Source organism: Schistocerca gregaria, chromosome 2 (genome assembly GCF_023897955.1).
Source record: "Schistocerca gregaria isolate iqSchGreg1 chromosome 2, iqSchGreg1.2, whole genome shotgun sequence".
Classification (NCBI taxonomy): domain Eukaryota; kingdom Metazoa; phylum Arthropoda; class Insecta; order Orthoptera; family Acrididae; genus Schistocerca; species Schistocerca gregaria.
Window position 1 is genome coordinate 816234728 of NC_064921.1, and position 23547 is coordinate 816258274.

The window sequence follows — 23547 nt, forward strand, 5'->3', positions numbered from 1 at the left end:
GAGATATCGAATATATTGCTTCCCTCTACTTATACCTCCCGAGGACATCACGAATGCAAAATTAGAGAGATTCGAGCGCGCACGGAGGCTTTCCGGCAGTCGTTATTCCAGCGAACCATACGCGAATGGAACGGGAAAGGGAGGCAATGACAGTGGCACGTGAAGTGCCCTCCGCCACACACCGTTGGGTGGCTTGCGGAGTATAAATGCAGATGTAGAAACTTGACACCCTTAACCCTCCTAGTACCGCTGAAGTCAATATGAGAGTGTTGAGACACTGAAGTGTCAGAATATCGATGCTGTCGATGACTTCCTGAATGGCTGTTTCAGCTCTTTAAAGACAAGGTATACGGAAATAATCCCAAAACCATCGCTGAGCTGAAACAGCCATTCAGGAGATCATCGACAGCATCGACATTCTGACTCTTCAGTGTCTCAACACTCTCATGTTGATCCCAGCGGTACTAGGAGGGTTACTCTATGTTACGAGATGGCTAACCCTGTTCAAGGTTCATGAGGTACAGTTGCTCTTGCAGGTTACCTATGAAATTATTTGCTGGGGCAACGAAAATTAGATTTTCAGTGTGTCATGTAAATATCAACAGAATTTAAATGTTTAAAATGCTGTCATAATCTACTCATTAAGATGTATAATATTGTGTTAAAGGTTTAAAACAGTGATAAAAGTGTTATAGTTAGCAACTCTGTGTATACTGAGCCAGTGTAAATCGTGGCGCGGTAAATTACCCCAACTATATTGAACCAATATTTCAGAATGAGTGCACGTAGCGACCAACAAACTTTACATATAATCTGAACCTTTGCGAAACTTTTTCTCACTGACACACCCCACAAAATGATAAAAGGAAAAAAAAAATCCCTAAATGTATTTTTGCTGTTCACGCAATAAAACTTCAGTGACAGGCATGACGTTTGAAATAATTACATCTTTACTTCTAACTGTATTCGGAGCACATTTCCCAGACAGATCCATATATACCACTGAATATAGTGAATATACTTGCAAAATAACGCTTAGGTGGCAAAAGTCATGGGATATTTCCTAATATCGTGTCGGACCTATTTTTGCCCGGCGTAGGGCAGCAGCTCGAAGTGGCATATTCGCCTCGTTATTGATAAACGTCTGAGAAACAAATGAAACAATCTACTTTTCAAGTCGTTGGACGTCGTCAGCAGAAATATTGACTATGCTGCTTCTATAGCCGCCTATAGTTGCGAAAGTGTTGCCGATGCAGTATTTTATACATGCGTATGTCCACACACAATTCGCGAAATGACAACAGTGAAAAAATTAGAGCTAATACGAGGCTTACCGACAATCATTCTTCCCAAGCGCTATTCACAAGTGGAACTGGCAAGGCAGGGCCAGTTAGTGATACTAGAAGTACCCCCCGCCTCATACCATTAGGTGGCTTGCAGATTATGATGTAGAGGTAAAAATTGAGACGTCATGAACGTTAAGCTTTTACTTAAAAGGAGCGCAAATTACGCAGACTACACACAGTCAGAATTTGAGAGTGAGAGCACTTAGCGCCTTCCAGTAAACTTTATAATTTCAATTCTTTTCTAAAGTTGGACGAGTGGTTCAAAACTAATCAAACCGACGGGATTAGGGCTTGCGTCTTCAACCATAAAAGTATTGCATGCGTAACGTGAAATACTTAACACGTTAGCTTATTTGTAAAGTAATCAGGCGTCTGAATCAGTTTTACGCATGACAGTTTGCATTTTTAAGGAAACAGTTGTGTGTGTGTGTGGACGGGGGGACGGGGGGTTATTACTATAACTCCATAAACGTGTCGAAATACTCTACTGGCCATTAAAGTGGCTACACCAAGAAGAAATACAGATGATAAACGTGTATTCATTGGACAAATATATTATACTAGAACTGACATGTGATTACATTTTCACGCAATTTGGGTGCATAGACCATGAGAAATCAGTATCCAGAACAACAACCACTGGCCGTAGTAACGGCCTTGATAAGCCTGGGCATTGAGTCAAACAGAGCTTGGATGACGTGTACAGGTACAGCTGCCCATGCAGCTTCAACACGATACCACAAGTTCATCAAGAGTAGTGACTGGCGTATTGTGACAAGCCAGTGCTCGGCCACCAATGACCAGACGTTTTCAGTTGGTGAGAGATCTGGAGAATGTGCTGGCCAGGGCAGCAGTCGAACATTTTCTGTATCCAGAAAGGTCCGTACAGGACCTGCAACATGCGGTCGTGCATTATCCTGCTGAAATGTAAGGTTGCGCAGGGGTCGAATGAAGGATAGAGCCACGGGTCGTAACACATCTGAAATGTAACGGCCACTGTTCAAAGTGCCGTCAATGCGAACAAGAGGTGACCGAGACGTGTAACCAATGGCACCCCATACCATCACGCTGGGTGATGTGCCAGTATGGCGTTGACGAATACACGCTTCCAATGTGCATTCACCACGATGTCGCCAAACGTGGATGCGACCATCAAGATGCTGTAAACAGAACCTGGATTCATCCGAAAAAACGACGTTTTGCCATTCGTGCACCCAGGTTCGTCGTTGAGTACACCATCGCAGGCGCTCTTGTCTGTGATGCAGCGTCAAGGGTAACCGCAACCATGGTCTCCGAGCTGATAGTCCATGCTGCTCCAAACGTCGCACAACTGTTCGTGCAGATGGTTGTTGTGTTGCAAACGTCCCCATCTGTTGACTCTAGGGATCGAGACGTGGCTGCACGATCCGTTGCAGCCATCTCGACTGCTAGTGATACGAGGCCGTTGGGATCCAGCACGGAGTTCCATATTACCCTCTTGAACCCACCGATTCCATGTTCTGCTAACAGTCATTGGATCTCGACCAACGCGAGCAGAAATGTCGCGATACGATAAACAGCAATCGCGATAGGCTACAATCCGACCTTTATCAAAGTCAGAAACGTGATAGTACGTATTTCTCCTTACACGAGGCATCACAACAAGGTTTCACCAAGCAACGCCGGTCAGCTGCTGTTTGTGTATGAGAAATCGGTTGGAAACGTCCCTCATGTCAGCACGTTGTAGGAATCGCCACCGGGACCAACCTTGTGTGAATGCTCTGAAAAGCTAATCATTAGCATATCACAGCATCTTCTTCCTGTCGGTTAAATTTCGGGTCTGTAGCACGTCATCTTCGTGGCGTAGCAATTTTATTGGCCAGTAGTGTATTTTCGGCAAGTAATAGCACACAAAGTAATAGTGCACAGTAATCATACTTGTGATCTTCTCATTTGCCTCCATATTCAAAAAACACCGAGTAACAAATGAAGCAGCCTACTTTCCTAAAATACAGAAAGGCTAGTTGTGCATGGACCAAAGTTTTTCACTGAATTCTCAGAGGTGAGAAAATACAGAGAAGGCAACCTAATGAAAGGTTTTCTGATGGAACTAAAAGAAATATGTAAGGAAGAAAGGATGTGTATTGCTGAACATCGTAATTTGTGGAAAAAATCTAGATCAGTCCTTTTACCAGCAGTGAATGTCAAAACTCTGATGATTAACCATACCAGAAAATAAGTAATAGAAATAGAACACACATTATGTCCATCTGGTCACAGTGATGACCACACATTTGGTGTAGACACTCCTGATCAATAGCAGTCCACGGCACCTTGTTATTGTGTGGGTCCTATGATGCATGAGACAATAAGTTCTTTGGTTAATGGGATGACTCAAAAATGACGCAAAAAAAGCGTTGAATTGAGTCGTCTGAATAATAAATCCTTTGAAAATACGGTTCTGGTGTTCCGTTTCCATTAATTTTGTTGCCAGCCACTGTCGCACGTTCACAAGAAAGATGGAATTTCAAAAGTTAAAAATACCGAAAAATATTCGTCTCTACTCACCATTATTTACAAAAAATGCGGTTCAATTCCTTTGGTATTTTGTAATGTAGTATCCACATTCATTTTATATTGGATACCTATTTTAGGTACTGAAAGTTATTAACCGTATCAATAATGAATCAATTTTTGAAGAAAATTGGTAAACAGAAAAATCAGTGATGAAATGTTGGCCTGATGTTAAAACTGGTGAATAGGTCTGAATAACGACAAATACAGTGACGGAAAAAAATTAGTACAACTGCATAAATGAAGTCAATTTTAATCCGATGACAGCATATGTCACCTGAGGAATAGTAATGTACTGATAATGGTTTCAACATCATCCACCAACAGACAGCGTACTGGCTTAGCTACCAGAGCACCATCTGTGTTTATCCTTTAACAGAGTGTGTTCACAGCCAGAAGACTCAGTCAGATGCAAACGTGTGAAGCAGGCATTCAACATACCACAGAAGTAGTGGAGCAACAAGGACGCCAACCCAGTTTGTTAGTGCGGGTTGCCTACATCAGGGGCAGGCGTATGCTCAAGGGCAAACCGTTGTTCTTCTGTAATTGACAGGTACTTAACCTATTGTTCTCCTTTGATTGACAGGTACTTAACCTATTGTTCTCCTTTGATTGACAAGTAATTAACCTATTGTTCTGCTAAAAGGATCATTGCTTTTGATTAACAGGTCCTTAACTTGTTGTTTCTCCCCTTCTATTCCACCTCACAGGAAACCTCTAACGCCCCCCCCCCCCCCCCCCTCTGGCTGATATAGATACACTTTCAGGTCTGAGTTATTTGAATAGCCCCTCTTACTCTTATCAATTTTATTGCTTAATTAATGAAATTGATCAATTAATTAACCTCTCCCCCTATGGTAAACCCCCCTCTCCTTCCCCCCTCCCACCCCTCCCCTATAAAATGGCGGAAGTTCATATTTTGGTGGGAAGATAGGTCAATTTGTCTTCCTCCTCTAACCTAAACTAATCCCCTCCCCTCCCACAGAAAATGGCGGGAAGTGCAAATTCCAGCACAGTTACCTCTACTAACCTAAGAAAATGGCAGGAAAAAGGGCAACTTGGGCTACATCCACTAACATACCTCATCCGACAGCCACTTCTTCCTAGGAACTGGCAGGAAAAGAGCTCAGCCTCTGCTGGAGAGGATGGATGTAAGTCTTTATTTTTGCATGCAGTTTTTATTTAAACAATTTGAAGCAGTAGCTCCATCCACTGTTTTCACCATGAGGTCCAGGGTTCACAGTACCGCCACCAGAGGGCATTCAATGGAAATGGGAACTGGGAGAAGGCCGAGGATTTTTGCTGCTGCACTGTGGTTCATCCTCAAATTACATACAAGTACTACAGATCACGTCCATTCACATCTAACCCCCCACCCCCCCCCCCCCCCCCCCCGCCCTTTCTCCATCCAAACATACTATCTTCGTTATACTGTACCATCCAACAGAGAAAATTTGAACTATAAAAGCTCCACTAACTTCATGCGACAGAAAATTCGATAAGATTTATACCACATCTCTCTCTTCTCATACATTAAAAACATATACAGTATGCATACAGGCATCGAGCCATGATGTGACCCTATTAAATATACAGGAATTGATCAACTGCACAGACCAGTTTAAAGTTTCATCCCTTGTACTGTAGGAGGATGATCGTATCCCACGGACTATACTGTAAGTCGTAAGAGACACTCTCTGCGACCCTGTGTCGTTGTTTGAAACATTGTTTTTTTGCGCTCTAATACGTTTTGTAGACTGTTAAACATTTTGTTTTTCCGCCACAACTTCGAGGTCTGTGTCAGGTTCTTAACTGACATTGATACTTTCTGATCAATGACCTCTCGCAGTAAACAAGGCATCGCACGGTGTAAATCATGTTGCTACTGCTGCTTCCATAGCACACCACACACACTTGATGATTTCAAATAAAAGTCAATTACAATGTAAGGAAATTGGAAGAGTTCTGCGGCGTTCTGGAGAATTTTCAAACTACAGTCCACCGGTGGTTCACGACTCCACATTTAAACTCATCTGTCACAGTGACGGAATAGCTAACGCCACTGCGTTCCATTCCAACTCATTCCCCATATTTCGGTTATGTATGTGATCACTGTTTCGTTGCTAGCCATCCCCAGAAGGTGTTGCCCATCTACAAATCTCTTTTTCCAACTCAAACAAGCGTTGTCAGTCAATCATTATGTGTTAACCAACAGTGTGCCAGTGCACAGATGGGATGGAAAAGACACCGCCAATGAACTGAAATAACAAGCATCACAGTTGATATTGTGAACAATATTAGCAGTTTTACAGTAATTTCAACACTGACCAAAATGTGACAGCATGGTTCCTAATTTTTGTATCATAGCTAAACTACCCCTTCTCCACTTTGCGACTATCATTGTGAATGTAGATAGATGACAGTGCAGTACATCCATTCATTGTTAATTCTGGAAGACATACAGCATCAAAGTATATCAGACAGTGCTCTACATATTTCTAACACCTCGAGCATAGTGCTTAATTTATGATCTGTCTCTATGCTGATGGGAGTCACAGAGCATTCTCGCAGTCTTAGGGTAAAATTAGAGACTGAAAGACACCTCCCCCCATTCATACTGTCATTGACCAACCCGCCCTGCGGAACCGATGCTGATTTAATCTGCAACCGACCTGAAGAAGACCACTACATTCCATGTCTCGTGAATGAATGGAGCTTGCTGAGTCCTTTCCCATGCAAGTGCACAAGATTTCTCCAGATGCGCCCATGTCGATTGGGTTAGCACTTCTTATTGATGTATAATAACAGATTTGGAAGTGTTGTGATGTAATAGCAGACGGTTAAGAAGAACAAGAAACGGGTGATTTTTATGTGCGATGGAGCTCGAGATGGATGGAGTTCGAAGCATTTTTATGTAAATCAACCAAGCTATCAATTTTCAAGTCTTATTCCAGAGTCTAGGATCAGTAACTGGAAGTGTATTGGTAAGAGAGATGATAAACACACATACTCATAAGGCTACAACATTCAGCACTTAAAACAGGCTATAATGATAGATTGCTTGATTTTCCGACCTATCAGTCGTATGAAAGGTAGCGCTGTTAATCTTCCAATGTAAGAAATATATTTCAAATGCATGACATACATCTTTCTTCCCGGTTGCTCTAAGATGAACTATGTTGTTGAACCGTAAAACGAAAAACCAGCTTCCTTAAAACATTGGCTCCGTGTGATACGAGCACAATATAATTTTCCAGAGATGTATAGCGTCCACTGTTCATATCCGATCACGGTTCAGAAATTATATTATGCCTGCATGAGTCCTATATAAAATGATCATTGGTAACGGAAAATACCTCTTACAAGGAAACAGATAAACGCATAGTAGCAGCATCCAACATGTGAAAATCACATGGTATTCCACCACTAACTCTGTAAAAACCACCTTTGTCAGAAAAATGTATACACGGGGATTGCAGTGCCTCACTAACCCCTATCACTAACTTAGTTATCAAGCTGAAGTCTAGATTTTCCATCCAAGATGCCACAGGGGGATGGAATACATCGCATAAATCATAGTTCATTTAGAGGAATGTGTCACATTTCATCACACATGAGATGGACGTCCTCTGATGACCAACAGGTTTACCATTAACGATCGCAAGTAGACAGTGCTTTAAATTACATACACAACACTTGACTGAATACGAGTCGAATACAGGCTATGTCACGTCACTGATGCATACTGACAGAAGAGTGGAAAAATTGACCTGCAGCAACTTCTCCCTCTCTAGAATACCTCATCAGTCTACCACTAAATCATACCTCGTTACAGCTCCATCTCAATCGATCAGCCCTTCCACTCCCTGTTACCCTTTAACGCAGATGCAAGTAAGTTTAGAGGTGAATGGTTCTGTGTCTTCCTGAAAAGCGTAAAATACAATAGTCAACTCGAGTGTATCACTGGTATCTCAATAGACATACAGTATAACGCTGCCTCGACGGAAAAAAATAGACTGCTTCCCTAATTCCCCTCGCTTTCATGTCAACATTTTCTCGGATTCCTCTTGCTGTCGCATGCTTGTTCCCATGTACAAATTGTTCTGCGCCAACCAGAAGATACGAAAATACTTGCTCAATTTCCCCACATTTCGGTGTGTATTCGGTCAGTTTATACCTATTCCCCCGTCGTTTTTCGGAATTCTTTCGATTTTATGTCAGTCCTATCAATCCGATCATTACATAACCTCACGTTATGTGTTCTAAAATTGCTTTTAAATGTAGTACAGCAGCCAACACGTAGCCAACACTGTCCTCGATTTTATTGAGTCACCGCCACATTTGGAGAGCGTTTGCTCTATTTTCTGTATGCCTGCGTATATGCATGTGTCGCGGAAGGCTCCTAGGACCCAGTCCTCCCGCTGCAGCACCAAAAATCCTCGGCCTTCTCCCAGTTCCCGTTTCCATCAAATGGTCAAAACACAGTCCTGTTGCAGTAACGAAGATTAACCTGTTTCTACATGGGTTGCAGAAGGTGGTAGACATAGTTTTCTCCGACTCCTAATCAGTTCCGACTTAAATTGGAACGATCACATGCGTAGAGCTGCAGAAATGCCAGCAGTTGCAAGACGCATAGGGACTACCTAAAACGAGGCTGGAATTTTACTGAAGCAGATAGTTTCGAGAAAGGTGATTCGTTTCGAGATATGAGAGTGCCAAAAATATGATTTACTAGTGGCTGTAATCATTAAAGGACTTCTCAATAAGATCCAACGCAGGTGTGTGTTGATGGGGGGGGGGGGGGGACTTGATTCCAAATCCCAGACAGCATTTCTAGAGGATAGCGTAGCACTAGAGATCTGAAAAGCTAGTGTACATTTCTTTCGACCTCAATCAGCACACCATCTACTGTTCGTGAGCCTTCTCAATCAACCATCGCCAATAGCCCAGTCGATATATCACCGAATCTCTGACATGGCATCGAGACAGAATGTGTTACAAATACTGGAGGAATATCTAGCGGCGGCGGCGTGAGGGAGTTGCAAAACCGGTTTCATACCACGTTCCTTAGCCAAATCACTTTCTTAATTGTGTAATTTTGCTACAAGGGTGCACTGTCGGCGACGTGTAACTGCACTGTTAGTCTGATACTATACAGGGTGTCCCAGCTATCTTGTCCACCCAAAATATCTCTGAAACAATAACAGCTATTGGAGAACGACTTTCACCGGTATCAATGTAGGGCTGGGGTCCATGAATGTACATATTTGGAAACATTCTAAAACGAAAGCATATGTGTTTTTTAACACAAACTTATGTTTTTTTTAAATGGACCTCCTATATATTTTCTTCAGCAATCCATAGCATGACAAAGCACATACACAATGGCGTTGATTGCATCGCAATAATCCCATTGCATCCCGAGATATTAAGACGCGAAGTTGACGTTTGAAACACCCGACATGCGCTGCTAGCGCACGTCCTGAGGCTCAGGCGTGAACCCCATGCTGCCCGTAATCGCGATGTGATCGACATGTGTAATCACACCTCCATACTTATCAAGAGGTCTGAAACGAATAATACGGTCTGCTGCCATCAACTCTCATAAGTACGTAATGGTTTCCCTCTTGCACGTTTTACGTATCTACGTACACAATATGAACCAGTACCGATCGGTGTACACCCGTCAGGTTGTCTTATTTATCCTCCACACCCAAAATAAGGTTTATCTAATGCGTTATATGATCCACTGTACCTGTCGCGCAGGGCCTGGCTCTGCCTAGGCAAGTGCCCAACGTAGTTCCCACTATTGCCCCAGTTACCACTTCGCCTTGTTTATGATTTGCGACCCATTCAAACTCCTGTACTCCACCACCCTCAGAGCAACCCATTTGTTGTTGCTTTGGCGTGCAGTACACCGCTTGCCAGTGTAGTCGTGCATCAGAGTAATCTAGTGACGGCACGGATGTAGTACACATTGTGAATAAACGTTGTGTTGTGGAACTTATACTGTGCAGTATAATGTGCACACATGAAGATATAGTAGAAATGCTGCTGATCTATGGAGAATGTACGTTGAGGGGAAATACGTTATGAGATTGCTTGTGTGTTGATAGTACTGTTAGCGAACATTATGATTATTTAGTTAATATGTCTGTTTTCTACCCTACTCTACATACCTGTACTGTATGTACCCTGTTGTAGGTGGACGAAATGCTGTTCAGGCAGAACGACTGTACAGAAGACGATTCCCTGACAAGCCATCGCCTTCGCGCCGGATGTTTGGTCGTCTCGCATCTCGTCTACGTGAAACGGGAAGCTTAAATCCAATACCTCGACATCGTCCTAGAACACGCACAGATGAACGTGCTGAAGTTGCTGTGCTCGCTACCATAGCTGTGAATCCTCAAACCAGCACACGTCAAATTGAACGTGAGGTTGGTGTGTCGAAATCAAGTGCACAGCGTATTCTTAAACGTCATAAATTTCATCCTTACAATGTTCATTTACACCAGGATCTTCATGGAAAAGACTTCCGCAATAGGGTAACATTTTGTCGGTGGGCTCAGCAAAAACTTCTGACTGATCCAAATTTTTTGCAGATGTTCTCTTTACCGACAAGGCATCATTCTCCAACAAAGGAATTGTCAATATGAGGAATATGCATTATTGGTCCGCAGACAATCCAAAATGGCTCCGTCAGGTAGAGCATCAACGTCCGTGGAAAGTTAATATTTGGTGTGGGATTATTGGAGATACCATTATCGGACCTTTCTTTATAAATGGCATTCAAAATGGCAGACAATACTCCAGATTTATACGACACAATCTTCCTGTTCTCTTGGACACCGTACCTCTGGACCGGAGAATGGTCATGTGGTATCAGCATGACGGATGCCCTGCACAACGCCTTACGAGCACGACGACTTCTGAACCATAAGTTCCCTGGTAGGTGGATTGAACGAGTTGGCCCAGTTAGGTGGCCTACCCGATCTCCGGACCTTACACCGCTGGAGTATTTTCTATGGGGAGCAGTGAAGGATGCTGTTTACCAACATGAACCAACAACACCAGAGGACATGAAGCAACGCATTATTGATGCTTCTACAGCCATCAAAGAGGAAACAGTAGCACGAAGTAGGGCATCCTTCATCCGCAGAGTGACCCTATGTATGCAAGCCAATGGGCATCACTTTGAGCATGAGATGTGAACGCTATGTTTAGTATGTAGTGCTGGTATCACAGTGGAAGTTTCTACAAAGGGCCATTTTACCCAGTGATGTTAAGAAACATTTGTTTGCAACAGTTTATCATTTAACGCATTGAATAAACATAACATTGATAATTATGTGATAATAAAACTAATTGGTTAAACATGTTTACATCCATCTTCTATGTCCTACCTGAACTTCCCAAATCAAAACATTTTTACCTAAACAACGGTAAAACTTTTAGTCCACTTGCTCGTTTCATTAAAACCATGGACATGAATTTTACTATTACGAGTGAATGATTAACTGTCACTTGCGCTAGATCTACAGTAAAGTCAAGTTTTAACGTTGGACGGCATTACCTTTTTGGTAACAAATTAACGATAATCGAAGTTAACTTTGTGACTAACGTTGCGGTATACAGATATGTTACAGAACCGCATCACCCCTAGCCTATGGGATAAATACCTGCTAGAATGTACGACGTTAATGCAGGATGCCAGCAGACCGTATTATTCGTTTCGGACATCTTGATAAGTATGGAAGTTTGATTACGCATGTCAATCACATCGTGATCACGGGCAGCATGGCGTTAACGCCTGAGCCTCAGGACGGGCGCTAGCAGCGCATGTCGGGTGTTTCAAGCGTCAACTTCGCGTCTTAATATCTCGGGATGTAATGGGAATATTGCGATGCAATCAACGCCATTGTGTATGTGCTTTGTCATGCTATGGATTGCAGAAGAAAAAATATAGGAGGTCCGTTTAAAAAAACATAAGTTTGTGTTAAAAAAAAACATATGCTTTCGTTTTAGAATGTTTCCAAATATGTACATTCATGGGCCCCAGCCCTACATTGATACAGGTGAAAGTCGTTCTCCAATAGCTGTTATTGTTTCAGAGATATTTTGGGTGGACAAGATAGCTGGGACACCCTGTATACTCCAGCGATCACCGTCTATGTCTGGACAAAAAGCCACCTCATTCAGAGATGATGTCGTACCTCGATTTATAAAGCCAGTATAGCTTTTAACATAGATACTTGTAAGCACCTTTGAAAACAAGACCACTTGTGATGGTAATATGGTTGTGTTTTTTAACATCTGACGGGTTGTAAGACGATTACACCTCTCTTTTAAGACACAGTGGTACCACTCGCACGAAAGACTTATGAGACACGCCCACCAATCGTTGATTTTCGGTCAGTATTATTTCGTATCGTCAGCAATCAGTTATTGAAGAAGGATTATACTCAGTAATAGGGGGTGTGTGGTAGATTCGCCTCGAGCATCGCGCTTATAAAATATGTTTTTTGAATTCCGACAAAGGAGCTGATTATGTCCAGTCGTAAGGAAGGTATGGATTTGACGTGGAATTCCGTGACAGCAAAGGGAAGAGTATGTCAAGTCATAAGAATGGTACAGATAATTCTATTTCCAGCGACACAGCCGTCAGCAGGGCATATTTCTGATACTTCACTTATTGTCGAATGTCGTCCAATTGAGACTGCGATCGTAATATTTAATTGTAATTACAATGATGAAATATATATGAGGCCAGTTTTTTTCCTAGGACGATTCTCTCTATGCGTGCTTGGCGTGTAGCGCCCCGTGACACGTGGTTGGAATGATTCACGTTTCCGGGTAATGGTAGGAGCTGTCCAAATGGAGAGGCCTGTTGGAATGTAGAAATGTAGCTGACATAACCGTGTCATCCTCTAGACGGCCGAATAGCGAACTAATACTTAATATGTGTTGGACAGCTTTCGTGATCGCGTGGAAATTTGAGAAGATTCAATATGGACATTTGGTTGTACTGGGACATTATTCCCTCCCATGCAAATTGTTTCATTGACTGCTTCTTCACATTTCACGTCTTTATTTAGTTGAGAGACGATCGATTGTGGTGTGTGCATCTAGCAGGTGGGAGACACGTTTGATGATTCTCTAGACATGAGAAACATCTTATTCGACTTTGTAAATTATAGGGGTAATTTGGAATCTGTTAAATCACTGAGATCGGTATTCGCGAGTGGACACATCAGTTTCCTCTATTTTCTTTTTCGAGTTTCCTCGGAAATGCCTTGGCAGTCATGATAAGTTTCTCAGTCGAACGTAAACAACCGTACCAATTTTGCTCATAAAATTAAATGAAACTGGACTTTGTCTATTTTCGTGGAAAGAGGACATTTATGTTGGTCGTGAATCTTTTTTTCAATAGTTGATTTATTATGAGTCGTGTTGATGTTAACTAACCCCTCGCAGAATGGCGGGTGAGTTCTCTATGATACTGTGGCTCTCGTCCGGTCCCTGCTGGAGCATCATGCGTGACGTTAAACAAAAGTGTTTTCCATTTCACAACGAGAGGCGCTGGGGACCTGTCTAGTCTGTGACATCGGCGCCTCTTAGCTATTAGGGACGGCTGCCCCACTATGCTTTATACGACCAAGATACAATCGGGGAAATCCACCCTTTTATCTCCTAGTATCGATGCGGGCGGCGGCCGGTTGGGCGGTGCGCGGCTCTCGGTTGAATAGCTGCATCATCGAAGTTGATTTTTGGTAGTTTGTAAATATAAATGGAGAAGAACACACATTCAACTGAGGTCTTTTTTAGGCCAACGATTTCCCCGAATACATGCGATTCATTAAGAGCAGCTCAACACGAGTGCTGTTTTTTCTTTTCGCGACAGTTTCGAAGTCTAATTATAACTGTGATGCATTTTTTCCCATCAGCTGTGATAGCGTGTATTGGCTTCTGTTAGTTAGGTTGTAGGCTGATGTTTAGTAGGCGTGTGTAGTGAATTCTGACGTCAAACAGCGAAGGATGCTATATGCTTGCAGATAAAACACTTTTTTAAACTCCTCTCTGTCCAACACCAGCATCCAGTCAGTTCAACGTATTTCCCACCAACGAGAGTAAAGATTGTACCTTACACCTGAGTCTTTTTCCCCCATAGCTTGTAGGTGTAGGGTAGAGTTTGAATGTTTATGTCGCTGGTTTCGAGTGGTATTGCGAGATTATTTTCCTAGCAGGATAACACCAGTTGTATGGTATCATCAGTTTTTGCGATTGCCGTCCTTGTGAATCACTATGCATATAGTTGTGGAATTAGGTCCTATCTTTGTGATTAATTACGTAATTAGGATCGAAATTTGCGTCAGTTTCCCGAGCAAAATAAATAAAGTATACTAACCCAACCTTCCTCTCCCGCACCTGGACAGTTTCCACGTGTTAGGGGGGAGCACTTAGGCTTTCTATCCAGTAGAATCAGGGTTCGAATCGCTGATAAGTTGCGTTTTTTTTTTTTACAGGCACTGAGTATTTATGCATTGAATTATTTTCGGGTGTTTAAGTGTTGTGAGCGTGTTTGCATGTATAATGTTGTGGTTGGCAGGAGAGCCAACACCGTGTTACTAGAGGAGGCCTAAAGGCACGCGTTTTAGCTCACGCAGGCTGGCGTTAGGTCTGGAACAGGACAAGGAAATTAGAATTTAGAAAAACGGACGTAGCTGGTGGAATACTTAACTTTAATCCATTAATGATGAACGTCGCTCTTGACGGTACATAGTTCACAATATCAATAGTAACTGATAATGGCGCCTTGCTAGGTCGTAGCAAATGACGTAGCTGAAGGCTATGCTAAACTATCTTCTCGGCAAATGAGAGCGTATTTAGTCAGTGAACCATCGCTAGCAAAGTCGGCTGTACAACTGGGGCGAGTGCTAGGAAGTCTCTCTAGACCTGATGTGTGGCGGCTCGGTCTGCAATCACTGATACCGACACGCAGGTCCGACGTATTCTAGCGGACCGCGGCCAATTTAAAGGCTACCACCTAGCAAGTGTGGTGTCTGGCGGTGACACCACATATTATGCTGGTGATCTACGAGTAGTTTACATGTCCGTATGGTGTGTACTGGATTATTTCGGTAGTTTACAAATTGTTTGCGTCTCTGCACATCAGCGTAATGCATTATTTACGAGTAGTTTCCAGGGCTGTAAACTGCATATTGTGACCCCCAAGCGTGTCAGGGTGAGTGTTTTAAATCAGCGTGATAAATAAACTACGCGAAATCCGTCGCTAAATAAATTGTTCCAAAAATAAATAAAGCACACTCCTCCCTCTATCCAGCAGCCCAGAACAGGCTGATTCGTTTTCACACCAATTTTACCTCTCCAGACCGCTGGCAGGACGAGTGTTTTGTATCAGTGCAAAAAATAAACTAGGTGAAATCCGCCCCTAAGTAAACTGTTCCAAAAATAAATAAAGTACACCCATTCCTCTCTCCAGCAGCCCAGAACAGGCTGATTCCATTTCCCGCCAGTTTTCCGCTCCAGACTGCTGCGGGCATGAGAAGGCTGGGCAGACGTGCAGCTGAGAAAAACACGTGATGTCATCATGATACTATGCTCCTATGGACTGAGCTGCACGATCACATGACCTAGTGTGGCGCTGTCTAGCGGTGAATTCGCCAACAACCTCAGTTCTTTGGTTTGGTGGATTGGAAGCAGTTGTCTCTTGTGTGGTGGGAGCTTATACATAGGTTTCAGAAATGACAGACTATTCCAGCAGAGACAGGTGTTACCATGTGTTGTTTAATGAATCTTTAATGCAAAGCAATTAATTACAGAACCGTACTCTTCCTCTTATATGTTCAAGCATTAAAGCTCGCTTCCATTCCTTAGCTGAATGAGTGCATGTTAATAGAGCTATTAAAACACCTCCTGGCTAGCATCATGCTTGTTTCACTCCAACAACTGATATCTCAGCATCTTGTGGCGGTAACACAACACTAATGCTGTAGGTAGAAAATAAATTTAAACAAATTTATACAAATTTAAACCAATTATATTCGAATTGAACGGCATTATGAGCAGCCTCTAGTGAGGGCAACACCATACCAACTCCCCTCAGCTACAGGACTAAGATCTAAAATTCCTTCCGAAATTCGAAATTCCCGCCCATTTTCCAAGAGGATGAACACACTGAAAATAAAGACTTACGTCCAACACAGGTCGAGTCCTTTTCCCACCAGTTCCTTGGAAGAGGTGGCGGTCGGGTGACTTAGGTTAGTGGAGGTAACCCAACCACCCTTTCTTTCCTGTCATTTTCTTAGGCTGGTAGAGGTAGCCCGACTGCCCTTTCTTTAACGGCATTTTCTTAGGTTAGTAGAGGTAGCCCTATTGATATATATTCCCTCTAAAATCCAAACTTCCTGCCAGGGGGCGTGGCAGTAGGGCATTGGACCTTACTTGTACTCGTGTCATCAGCTGATGTTATGGCAACCATCTTGAAAAGTTCGTGTTGTGAAATCCATCCTCTCCACCAAAGAGCCATCAATTTCCATACATTCCATACACTGCCTTGAATACCCTAAATTGTTAAAATAAAAAATATTCCACACATTGTCTATAACGTTTAATCAATATTCCATACACAACCATCGATTTCTCTCCAAATGACTGATCAACTGAGTATTTCCCCCCCCCCCCCCCTCCCAATTTCTGGGAGGGAGAGTGGGATGGGGGGTGGTGTTACCAGAGAGGGTGAGGTTAATTAATTGATCAATTTAATTAAGTAGTCAATCAAATTGATAAGAGTGTCAGGGGCTATTCCAATAAGTCAGACCTGAGAGTGTACCTGTAGCAGTGAGGGGGAGGTGTGGGTTAGAGGGTTCCTGAGGGGGAGGGGAGTGGGAGGGGTTGGGGGAACAATAGGTTAAGTGCCTGTCAATCAAAGGAGAACAGTAGGTTTGCCCCTGAGTGCATCCCTGGCCCCTTATGTTGGCAACCTGCACTAACATACTGGACTCGATCCTTCTTTGTACCCCTACTAAGGTTAGGCTGTGTTAAAGTAAAGCAGATAATGTTAAGTGGTATTGGAGTGAGGACACAAGAAAGACAATGTTAAGTTGTGTTAGAGTGAGGAAGCAATGGCAATATTATGATTGAAATTTAATGTCTCAATTTATCATTTTATTCAATAAAATGTCAGGTAGCCTAAATACAATAATGATATTACTTTTTTTGACTATTGCTGCGTCATCAAGCTAACTTTGTTATTGTACTGAAAGTTGCTAAATTTAGAGATAGAAGAGTGTATTGTTTGGTTGCTCAGAAGTTCGTTAAATTTAAAATCTGCCTTGACCACTTTTTCATATTATACAAGAAACTTAGTACTGTCATTCATGTGCATGTTTCATTTTTTTACCAAACTTTCTCTCACAATTCTTTTTAATGGATTATCCAATCAAGTGTGTTCGAAAAACAGTGCGATTTGCAATTAACAGAGAACTCATTGCTTTTTCGAGTGTCTCTGTGTAGATACAGTAATTTTCAGCTTTTGCATAGCAGTGCGCGAGACAGAGCAGTACTGCAGCGTGTTATCCGGATCTGCGCAGATTAGAGGTGAGAAGAAAATATTTAGTTTTTATTTATTTATTCAGTAAGGGCCAACTTAGGTTATTCAGAGACAGTTTTTGTGATCAATTTTGCAAAGCCAGCCACTCTAGGTTTCATGTCCAAGTAAATTATTCTGGCAGATTACACTGTTCAAAATTGTTGCACTCAGACTGCTAAGTTTTACAGAATGAAAGACACCCATTTTTATTATGACAAGTAATTATTATTACAGTGCAGCTTTGCTTTCACATTACTACAGTACAATTTTCATTACGACAGCTGATTTATTATCAATCACAGCTCAGGCGTAGGCCCTACAATCAGAAACACAGAGTACTTCAGTCATATTCTTATTTATTTAGATAACTTTCACTTGGTGGATGTCGTTGTACAGTATGGGCGGCGCAGGAATAATTGGAGAAATAGTCAGAAATTGTATACGTCTCTGTCTTACTTTAATTATTAATGTACTTTAGCGCAACGCATATTTTGCTGTATTTTGCCTTTCAGCTTTGAAGTTATTGCTCTCGACGTCGATGATGATAATAGAGACATATAAAAGACAAGTCACAAATGTAAAAGACAACGTCGAGAGCAATAGCTTCAAAGCTGAAAGGCAAAATATAGCAAAATATGCGTTGCGCTAAAGTACATTAATAATTAAAGTAAGACAGAGACGTATACCATTTCTGACTGAAATTATCATGCCGCGTAGTACGTTTATCAGCAAATCACGCACTACGATAAATTCGCAAAAAATGACTTGCAAAATGCAACCGACGGCAACAATACCTTTGCTGATCATTCTGTTGCTACGAATAGTAACCATATTAATGACGTAATAATGCAAGGTGTTGTGTCTTTGCAACTGGGTAGTCGTGTCACGAACATTGTAGTCACTCTTGATACTGACATGACTCCGCATTCACGTAATAATGGTTGTGGTGATTCTGATATTTTAGTTTCTGAGAATAGTAATATCACAACCTTTGCCAAAATCCGACAGCCAGTCTTTACGGAATTTTCCGACAGAACTGTCACTCAACAGATTTATTTGACTATAGACAATATGAATTTCTCGCAGCAAGCTCAGTTCGATCGTTTGTTTCAGTTCTTAGGTGAAATGCAAAAACAGAATAATGAACGTTTTGATGAACAATCCACTCGTTTTGACCAACTTAAAAACGGTAATGACGACTTAAAAGAAAACAACAAGACACTTATAAAACGTTTTGAGGAAAAATCCACTCGTTTTGCTGACGAAATTGAAAACAGTACCGACACTCTTACAAAGAAATTTCAAGAACTTTATGATAAATGTACTAAAATCATGAATCCCGTACAGAACGGTTTGATGCACACGCTACTTATTTGGAAGAGATTAATCACAAATTTTAAGACCATAAAAAATCTTTAGATGCGCTCCGTGACAACCAGAAAGCACTCTCTGGCGAATTAAGACAGCCGCAAAACTTTTACAGACCGTATAAATGATATTACAACAGAGGTTACCAATGTCACATCTCGTTTAAGCGAACTAACTACAGCTCATGACAACCTTAATCAACATGTGTCAGACAGAGAAGCAGCCGTTGCTGAACAACTTAATACAATTTCTGAAGCTCAGCGGCAAGGCAAAGCAGTACTTATTGCTAAAATTCGAAAGTCGGTACCCATTGAAATTGTTGTTACTCTCAAAAGAAAACGCGTAGCCATGCAGTGCAGTTACAGGCTCTTAAAGATGACACTATCAAAATTCACGACCAATACGACAATCTGAAAGCTGAATGTGATCAACTCGTCGACACAGTATCGCAATTAAAATTAAATCATGATAATCACTCTGTAGGTACGCAAGCGGTACACTTGCACTGACACTGAAGAATTTCAATCGCTTGAAAACGTTCGACAGGGACGGATGCAAATTAATCGTCAATTCAAACAGGTACTTAATAAACTTAATCCTCGCTTGTCTGGCAAAAAGAACGATACCATTTCTCAGGACTGCTCATACAACTTTACCACGCACTGTATCGATCAGAATATAGAACATTTTCCGCAGCCTCATCTTACTAAACCGGTCAGAGAAAGAGACTTTTTACAATCACATGACAACTCTCGCACATTTTTCAACCTACAGCATTCCTCTGATGATTTTAGAACCGATGGGTTTGATTACGAGCATTCTTTTATCTGTCAGAAAATTCAAAGTATTTCGTAATGGTCCTAATTGTGTGCATCCCTTGGACTGGATTAAGCAATTTACTTTTTCTTTGCTGCTAAACTGGCCTGTCTCGCGTAAATTAGAATTTATTTGTAGCTTTTTGGAAGGGGGACCGTCGACGAGAAAGCGACCTATTGCACGCCAATGTTTTTCAGTTGAAGAATTCCAAAGGGCTTTCCTTGCATCCTACTGGTCAGGGACAACACAGCGTTCTGTAAAAGACAAATTGATAAATTTACTGAATTTCAACAACTCGAATTTTGAAACTTTAATACAGTACTCTGAATACATGGTACAACAAAACCAGCGTTTACTTGAGCCACTCAGCCCGTCAGCTTTGGTCCACTCTGTATTTCAAAGCTTGTAGGAAATTTGAAATGTGCGTTAAGAGCAAGTCAACAAACATCCAACATACGTGCTTTTCGCGACGTTATACACCCTTACTTGAAACTGATCAGTCGTTTTCTCAGCAGAAGATTAATTATAACTTTTCTAACAAGGACCGAAATGTTTTCACTGCACTGTGGTCATTTTGGTACGTTTTTCAATCACAATAAGAGTAACTATTTTGGGAATGCAAGATGTAACAGAAATTTTAACGGCAACCAGAACTTTGATGGTAATCAGCAACAACATTTTCAGCAGAACCAAAGTCTTCCTAATAACTACCAACAGCAGAATCACAATTTTCGATAGTCTAGTCAACAATATGTTGATTCCGGACAACACATACGAGTAAATCAGCCTTTGCTGCAAAAGCTGTCACAAAATGATGCTTGTAGTAATTTTATATACAGGAACACTTTCCGTAACTACAGACAACAGCCGTACCAGCAAAACTCTTATGGCAATGCCCAGCATTTTCAAGGTCACAATGGGCAACAACCAGGTAAATAGAGATTTTAATCATAATTTCAGGAACAATAACCAGTCTTTATGCTTAAACGATTCACATTTTCACCCTCGAAAAGGTGATCTAAATGATTCAGAGCTCCAGCGCACTGTTCAAATAATCGAGGTCGCGTCTGCCAGTGCACCGAGCGGTGCAGACGCTACGCAACAATGGCTTGCGGATCAGGCGTCGGACGATGCCGACGCCGTGCCAACACAGGGTACATCGCATTTTGCACACATTGTAGTGCATATGATCCGCGTAGAAAACATCAGGCATTTACTGTTACGTGAAACTGAACAGCCTCTGAAACGTTTTTATCATCCTGTTATTACCATTGAAGTTGGTAAACACTTATTAAAAGCAGTTTGGACTATGGTTCTCCCATTACTGTCATGAGTGACGCAGCATTCAACAGCTGCAATTCCGATGATTCTTGTCCGATGCTATCTTTCAATAAAATCAAAATAAATGGTGCCGTACATAGTAAAAGCGTTGAAGTCAAATCTCAAACTCATTTAGAATTTTCTACTCAAGGTCACACATTTTTCGCCAACTTTCTTATCGTTCCATTATTAACTACTGAAGTCATTCTGGGCATCGTTTCCTTACACAAACATAAAGCCGTGCTGGATTTTAAAAAGTCTTGTATTACGTTACAAAACGGCGATGATATGATATCTTTAAATTTTGAACAAAGCCTTTCTAGCGAGGAACAAGATATCAGTCGCCTGCCTTTACTTTCTTCAAACAGAAATATCGACTGGTCTACCACACAATTAATTCTGTTGACCCATAATGTGAGCACAACGATGATGACACTGTGATTAACATTCTCGACACGATTCATAGCAAAATTGACAATTGTAAAGCCACATCAGATTTTCATAAACAACAACTACGGGAAATCTTACAAATTGATGCTCACGTTTTTGATCATGTACCTGGCACTATTCGTTTTTTTTTTTTTATTTTGAATTTCAAGTTGAGCCACACATTTTTTTGGACGACACAACACCATTCCTTTTGTTTATTGTTAGAAAGTTAAAGAAGAAATAAATTCCTTGCTTCAACAAGCCGGCAGCCAGTCCTTATTACAGCCCGCTTCATACTGTGCGGAAGGAAAATGGTTCACTGAGGCTTGTTCTCGATTCGAGACAAATTAACAACATTAATATTCCGGAAACCGATAGGTCGCATATCTTGAAAGAGATTCTTCAGAAATATCATGGCGTCAATGTTTTCTCCCCTCCTGATTCTGGCAGGTCGAATTGCACCCTAATGGCCGCAAATATACGATCTTTCTCTGTTTTGGCAAATGCTATCCGTTCCGTTTTGGATTAAACATTTCGTCTGCAGCATTCATCAGAGGTTTTACTGGATCATTTGAAAAATAAGGTTACCACTTATGTCGATGATCTTTTCATATCCGAAAAGAGCTGGGATGAGCACAATGGTACGTTGAAGTCTTTGTTGCTAGCCTTTTCTGACGATGATGTTACAGTCAACCTGAGCAAATCTGAATTCAGCATATCTAACATCAAATTTTTAGGTCACGTCATATCTGTTTCTCTCACTGAACATAACGCGGATAAGCTGTACGCTATCCCTGGCACCACCACACTCACTTCCAAACGTCAAGTCAGAATTTTCTGGGTTTGGTAATTTTTTCCGTCGTTTTGTGTACAAGAAGGCTCTCGATACCCCACGTTCCTGCCAACTTAGTGGTAAAAACTCCAACTGGTTCTGAGACAACCAAGCTCAACAAGAATTTGTTAATTTGAAACAAGCTTTATTGAACGCTCGCTGCCAGTCTGAGTGGCCGTGCTGTTCTAGGCGCTACAGTCTGGAGCCGAGCGACCGCTACGGTCAAAGGTTCGAATCCTGCCTCGGGCATCGATGTGTGTGATGTCCTTAGGTTAGTTAGATTTAAATAGTTCTAAGTTCTAGGGGACTGATGACCTCAGAAGTTAAGTCTCATAGTGCTCAGAGCCATTTGAAGCATTTGAACGCTCCGTGCTGTCTCATCCTGATCTTTCACATGAATTCTGTTTGACAACTGACAGTTCTAGTCACATCTTATTTGGCAGACATTTCTCATGAGCTTTTACGTCGTTGGGCGTTTTATTTACAAGAATTTCGTTTTACGGTCACATACATTCCCGGTGTTGAAAATATTGTCGTTGACGCACTATCTCCCTCACTTGTTGGTTCTCTGGTTCTTCAATAGAATTTTGTCACGCCAATTTCAGTGTGTTATGCATTCAACAGGTAGCTTTCGAAAACGTTATTTCTTCGGCGATGACCGACATTGCTAAAGAGCAAGACAAGAAACCGATCTGGTAAGACATCAAACGGCAATGGCGTGACAAAACCAAACGTTCTGTCAGGTTCTACTATCTCGTTCGGAACAACATCTTGTTTAAACAGTTAACACCTGACAATTCTACCTGGTTTGTCTGCATTCCCAAGCACCTAGTTAACAAACATATCTGGTACATACATCTCAGTTGCGCTCATTATAGAGCCTGCAAATGCTTCTTCATTCTTCGTCAAACGTCTTATTTCTTTAATATGAAGAAACCGATTCGTCGTATTCTTATGAAGTGCGAATTGTGCCAGAAAGCCAAGAGAGCAACATCTTCCTTTTATGCTCTATTGTATCCGATCATTCCTGTGAAATTTCCTCATATAGCAGCCATTGATTTATACGGTCCTGTTGTTACCAGCTGACAAGGCCTCTCGTATATTTTCGTAGCTGTAGAGCTCACGTCGAAATTTGTTTCATTCACACCTTTGAGTAAAGCTGCTGGTGAAACTGTGTCCGCCGCCTTTGCAGAGAATTTTTTTTGCAGAAGTTGGTCACATTGACGAGGTCATTTCAGACAACCATCCGCAGTTTAGGTCAAGTTACTGGACTG